The following is a 7,343-nucleotide window of genomic DNA, read 5'->3' as shown; positions in this document are numbered from 1 at the left end:
ATTACTCTTCTAATATTTTATATTTTTCTCCTTGTTCTTACATTTAAAATATAAAAACTCTGAACTGGCAACAGTTTCAGGTACACCTGCACAAAAAAAATAAAGTAGCTTACATTAGACATGACCTCAACTCTTGTTACTGATTATGTACTTCCAGCTGTAGTTAATGTTTTATTCATCTCCACTGTTGCACCCTAATTTTGACTCACTTGTTAACATTTTATCTCCAAATGTCGATCACAATTTAGGACCCACGGGGAAGGCAGGAGAAAATGTTCAATAAATAAAATGTAGAACTCCATTGCTTTTGTAGCTGAGACGGTAAGGAGACTGAAATGAAGCCTTTCCTTTGGGACATCTGTAAGTGACAAGTGATTTGAAGCCTAGGATTTAAGCTGAATCAGTCTTACCACTATGTCTGTGGGTCCAAGGACTTTGCAGGTGGGCTTTTTAGACTGGAGTTCACAAAGTCAATCTGTGTGCAACTGAGAACAAACAAGAATGTACAAACCTCTCTCTCTCTCTCTCTCTCTCTCTCTCTCTCTCTCTCTGTGTGTGTGTGTGAAGGTGGCAGATAGGTTAATGGAGTACAATAAAGCTTTCATACATAGAAATCAGTGCTGAAACGACGTGGAGTAGCTTAGAAAAGCATTAGCAAGTATATGGAAGCAGTTTGTCAAAATTACATCTGATTAAAAGAGTAAAAACAGGCCTGCTCTGTTCTTCTAATTTATAGAACTCAAGGTCAGCGATATCTGCTGAAGGCAGCGGTGGCTTTGTTAATTTCTGTCTTGCAATTTACATCAAGCGTTGAAAGCAGAGAAAACTGGAAAGAAAGAAAAAACTTATATAGACTTACAGCTGGTCTGCATATTTAGAAAAATCTTGTGAGGCAAGGCAGACCTTGTAACACTGTACCCGATGAAAAAGCATACGTGATTAATATGATGGATCAGTGTAAAAAACTGATGCCAGTGCCACTTCATTTGGGGTTATATTATCTGGGCTTGTAAAAAGGAAAGCATACCTTACAGACAAAATACATATGAGGCATGTTTCCATCTATCAAAGAAATTGTGTACATCTTGCAAAAATTGGAAACAATTTTGAGTTTAGCAGCTGGATTTTGTATTTCCAAAAATGGGAGGTCCATAATTATTTGTTTCTTCTTCCCCCCAAAAAAATTGGGATAGTGTTTGGTGCAACCTAATGCCACTTTTGCATCTGATAGGATCCCATTTACATGTCTGCAATAGGAGGGTAACGAAGGATTGTGTGACATTGTAAACAAGTCCACTCCCTTTGTATGTACAGAAAAGTCACATGCCCATATGAAAGGACCAGAACTTGTGCTGTAACATTATGTTTAGAATATAAAAAAAACCCAACTCTGCCTGTCTGCAGACTTCACATGGAATTTATTTGGGACTGTCATTTAATACAAGCAGGGTGCCAACAGTCTGAAAAAACCTGGGCTACTCTCATATTATGCTAACTCACAAAATAGTTTTTTTTGGTTTGCTTTAACATCTAGTGTGAAGCCAGATATTGTAGTTTATAAACCATGATGTTGGGCTATAACATTTCTGAAAGCCAGAATGAACAGCAGAGAATAGCAAAGAAATATAGAAAGATATAAGTTTGCTGCCATTGACAGGTCATCAGGATTCTTGCCAAGTCAGGTATGTTAGTGCTCCTTCACTAAGGCAGAACTGCAGCCCATGTAAACAGTGTAGGTAGCTTCCATAGTGCAGAGATCTCCCAAATCTGACTGATTTGTACCATTAAGCCATTGTTGTCTCTTAGCAACCACATAAATAGATTTTCTCTATAATTATTTGTTTTGAATTTAGTCCTTCAGCTATTCCAGTGATGTATAACTGAGTCCATTCACCTTCCTGCTGGTTGTAGTTCTTCCTTTCCCAACATTCAGAGCCTTCTCCAGAGAGCTAGTTCTTCGCATGATGTTTCTGAAGCAGGATAATTGAAGTCTGATTGTTTGTGCCTCAAGTGAGAACTCTGGATTTGTTTGATGATTCTTTCTCCAACATAAAATTCAGACGTGTCAATACCCTTACCTTGCTTCAAAAATATACCTCAAAATATAACTTTCGCTTCCATAGTATCACAGGGAAATCATGGCTTGTATGATTCTGATTGGTGGGTATAGATACATCACAGAAATTGAACATCATTTCCAAGACTTTCTCTGCTTTCTCTACCAAATGCCACTCTGCAGGGAATTTGTTTGACTGCTTATTCCTTTACTGTTGATGGTTGATCCTAAAAGGCAGAAATCCACTACTTTGATATATCATTATCGGGGTGGGCTGCTGGGGGTTCGGGAGAATCTCTAGCTAAGATTCTGTGCAGTTCAGAGAACTCTCCAAATCCCAGTCCTCGCTGGCCCCGCCCACCCCTCCCCTCCCCGGAGTCCACATGCGGCCCATTTTGGATGCAGGTAAGTGCAGGGTGCACGCAGAGGCTTGGGGAGGGTGAAAAACAGGCCTACAGGAAGTTCAGGAAGGCCAGAAAGAGGGCCTCCAGAGCCTGGAGAGGCCGTTTTTGCCTGCCTGGAGGCTCAAAGAAAGCCTCCGGAGCCCGGGGAGGGCAAAAGTACCCCACCCCAGCATGGTGCAGGAGGCAGACTAGGTAACGCTCACCCAGCAACCGGGCAGAGAACCACTTGCTAAAATTTTTGAAGCCCAAAGATGTATATGTATCAAAAAAGTGGTAGTAAATGTTGAATATGATGACACAAAATTTTGTACTCAGATGACACACTGATTGAATAATGATGTATCGCTTGTTTAAAAATAAAAATAAAAAACTTTTTATAAAAAAAAGAAAAAAAAAGCCCTGAAACCAAGAAAAAAAGAAACGTAATAGAAAAAGTGGCTGCCCTTCTATTTAGAGGCATATAAGAGAGTTCCGCCTCACTATTCATTTTCTAGTTCCCAGCAAAATGTGGATAAATATAAACTCAGTGGTTCTCAAAAGAACACTCCCTCAGCGAGGGAGATGGGCAGTTCCAAAATTGGATAAACAAACAAATGATACATAAAGACAGCCTAAGTGGATGAGAATTTGGAGCAGGAAAAAAAGAAGAAGAAGAAGGGAAGCCTTGGGGGTCCATGCCAAGCCCTCCTTGTGCCAACAGAAAAAAGCGGGAACCTAAGATGCAAGGTGGCTCTGACAGTGATTCACATGCTTGTTGGGTGAGCCCTGGGTGAGCACCCACCTTTACTGCAGCTGCTTCCAGCTGGCAACATGAATAGGAGTTCCTTGTTCTTTTGCAACCACAAAGACAAGGTGACGTCAAGCAACTTATTCCCCCCTTGGCGATAGACTATTCAGACATCGTACCTGACGGCTCTCCTCATTCTTCTTCTCAAGAATAGCGCTTGTATTTGTGGGCGGCCTTCTTGGAGTGGCTGGCCCTTGCTGAGGTAGTGTGTGGGATCTAGGTCCTCTCTTTCATAGTGTAACCTCACCTTCTCCTTCTTCTGAAGGTTGCTCTTCCCGGCCGTACAATGAAACAAAAAGGGAGGGGGCGAAGAAAAAGGCCAATGTATATTTTACCTGTGCTGTTTGTGCGCAGAGCGCTTTTTTCAATATGTTATCCGCTTTTGTCTTGATTTCATTTGTTTGGATACGATGAAGATTTTGTCTGGATGTATGACCGTGATCCCTATTATATATAATTTTTCAGACAAGTTGCAAATGTTTCTTGGGGCTCCACGATTTGTCTGCCAGAAATGTGAAAAGTAAAAGCAGCTGGGTAGGCAGTGAGCAGTGGAGGGCTGGGGGGCTGGGGGTGGGGGCGGGAAAATACTATTTAATCCCTATTGAAGCAATATCCCAACTTTGAACATTCTCGAGTTTTTAATACTATGTAAACCAAGAACAAAATAGAAGGTGCTTAAGGCAAATCTGCACCAGATTACAATAGAGAGAGATAGAAGAAGGAGGAGGGAGATTGAAGGAAGGGTGAAGGAGAGAGAGGAGCAGAAGAAAGAGAAGAGGAGAGGAAGACAGGAAGACAGGAAAGGGAAATAAGAGTAGGAGAGAAGGTTAGATAGAGGGAAGGAAGGGAGGAGGAGGAGAAAGGAAAGGGAAGTAGAGAAGGAATAGCTGAGGAGGGAAGAAGAAGGTAGAAAGGATGAAAGAAGGGAGGGAGAGGAAGAGGAAGAGAAGAAAGATTGCTTTAACACAAAAAAGAGGAAATGGAGGAAAGGCATCCCCGAAAACATTTAAATATATCAAGATAAAGAATGAACTATTGAAAAAAAATTAAAGGAGAATTTAAAATGATTAAGAATGGAAAAATAGAATTTGAGGGTGAAGAAGATACTGTTTATAGAAATAAAGAAAAGAAAAATTAAAAGTTGATTAATAAATATGGAAAAAGAACACTTTGGCAGAAACGGTAACAAAGTAAAATATATTTGAATATGATGGATTCCCTGTTTTTGAGGCTTCAGAGACAGAAGATGTTTGGGGAAGGAAGGGAAGGTAAAGTACATTAAAAATGCATTACAACCAGATGCTATGAGTGCACAGGACTTGCCTAATGGCAGCAACTGAGACTGCCACAGCTGCTGCTGCGAGTAGGCATGATCCCATGATGTTGCTAGTCCCAATGAACTTTGTTAAGTGAGGATTGTCTGTAACTTGAATCTCTGTAGTCCATGATTAACACTTTAACCACAGTACTACATACACTTTTTTGCCTGTCACTTTTTCTCCAGAGTTTCAGATGCATGTCTTCCGGTGGGTTTTTACCGGTTTGCCCCGGTTCGGGCAAACCGGCAGTGGCAGTGGCGGGAGGCTCTGCCCACCCACCTGGACGTCATCATGGATGCTCTGCGCATGCACACAGTTCCAAACCGGTAGTGAAGATAAGTGGAACCCATTACTGATGTCTTCAACATCTCCTCTTTAATCATTTTTTGAAACTGGAATGGAAATTGTAAAACTGGAGTGGAAACTGTAAAATAACAGCAACAACAATCCTGTACCTGAAGGCACAAGATATAGAACTCTTCTTGAAGTTAATCGAGTGTGGCTTTGATTGGCATCTGTATGTAAAACCTTTTAGGAACCCTCTGTATATGCTACCTTGAATTATGTGAAAGAAGGGCATTATATAAATGATACCAATGCAACTGGGAATCCTGCTGACATTTGTGATTTGACCTATCATAAAGCCTATAAATTATCCATCTGTACATTCTTTCCAAAAATGCTTTCAAAATTATGGAATAAAAATGTACATATTCCAAAGTCGAAATAAATATCTAGGGAACAATAGACAAATCCCAAAGCAGAAGGTAGTGATCATAGGTAAATATTTACCCAAAATATATTTGATGTCTATATATTTTACAAATGTGACCACAAAGTATTTTATAAAACAATGGTTATCTCTTCAGCAAAGTCCAGTCTGTCAAAGAATATTATTTTTTCCTAGCCTGTCAAATTTGCCATGTAATGGATTCCAAGTCTGTATATTTTTCTGTGGTGGCAGTTAGGTAATATATATGGATATTCTGGCATATTTGTTTGCTTGTGGAATGGAAAAGATCCACATCATTTAATGATTTAAGCACTGGTTTCAGTGTAATCAAAAACCTCAAGCAAGGCTATTCATTTTTAGCAATGGCAGTAGCTCCTGTTGACTTAAGATTTGATCATCTTACTCTAAAATCAAAGACAAGTTTCTCTGCTGGTAATAATCGGATTGTAGATGCTGAAATCTGTCACAATACATAAATGTAATGAAAGTAATACTGTTACTCTGAACTTTATGAAATGTACTTAGAGACATTGAACATATCTGCATGACATATTAATCCCTGTGGTAATTAGACAATATGTTAAATTGTTACTAAAGAGGAGTATTTAATCAGGGTTTGAAAGTATAATTTTTTATTAATCACATACCTAAAATGTACTCCAGAGAGTTGAACCGTTGTTAATTAACTAATTAATTAATTTGTTAAATTTATTTACCACCCATCTCACCGTGATATTACTTTGGGCAGTTTACAACAATAAAACAGAAAAGAATGATTTTAAAAAATGTAAACATAACAATAGTAAAGGAAAGAAACAATAAAAATAAACAGTGAAAATACAAGTATAGGATGGAAGTTGGAATAATCATAAGATGAGCTTGGAAGATAATAATTTCTGTTGGGTAATCAAAATCGCATGACACATTAAAACTGGTTGAATTTAGACAACACAGTGAGGAGGCTTAATCATAATTCAAAATCATAGTTTTTATTAGTTACACATCTAAAACATACTCCAGAGAGTTGAACTGTGGTTAAATACTACTGCTGACCTGCCCAAACAGTGATTAAAGATTTTTGCCATAGCTCCTGTTTGCTGGTGTGGCTCTACCTCGCATTATCTTTTCTCTACACCCGTGCTGTGCACTTTATTGATATTCAGCTCTGTTCCTTTGCAATAAACCAAGATGGCATCAAAAAGATAACACACAGTGACATCATGACACAAATTCTTACCTTATCTTCTTGGATCCCAATGTCAGATGTATATTTATCACTTACTCTTCTTTTCCCCTTTGCAAACACCAGTAATTATCTCGCATAATTTTTTTTGTTATCTCTTTCCTTACTATGGCGATAATCAACCTCATCCTTTGATTATTTCCTAATTACAGTGCTCCATTGCAAAGTTCCTATTTTCTTTATTTCTAAAACAAATTAACTAACTTGCAGTTCTCTAATCAAAGGGTTGTATCACATTGTTCCATAATTCTTTTTATTTCATAATTCCATACTGTTCCATAATTCTTTTTATCGTTTACAAACAACTAATAATATGCCAAGACCATGAAGGACCAAATAAACTTGCCTGCTCTAGTTTAGTACTGTGATCCTGTACAGGTTGTTCTTGAGCCAGGTTCCTTGAAATGGTCAGTATTGACCCCTAAGGTTTGAGGAGATTAGCCATTATTTATACCTTAGGTTTATATTTTCTGAATGGTGAGGTTCATCTCACCAAAGATGACTCTGAGTGGTGGACAATTGTTTTTGTTTTTATTTTTGTTATTATTCATAGAACTATTAAAGTAGAATTTGATTGTATATTTTCATATAATAAACATAGGAATCAATGAACAATTTGAAACTTCATGAAAGGGTCTATGAGCTGAAGAACTGGGGACCCTGTTCCAGAAAGAGTCCAGTCTGAACTGATGCCTGAATTTTTAATCAGATTCAGAAAAAATGAGTTCTTTCTCCCATAATCAGGATGGAAATTCTCTCTCTTCCTCCCTCCCCCCCTCCATCCATCATCTATTTCTCCAT

This window comes from Pantherophis guttatus, chromosome 1, assembly GCF_059756535.1.
Source record: "Pantherophis guttatus breed Tessera chromosome 1, ASM5975653v1, whole genome shotgun sequence".
NCBI lineage: Eukaryota > Metazoa > Chordata > Lepidosauria > Squamata > Colubridae > Pantherophis > Pantherophis guttatus.
The sequence above is the reverse complement of the archived record's forward strand: the minus strand, read 5'-3'. Positions refer to the sequence as shown.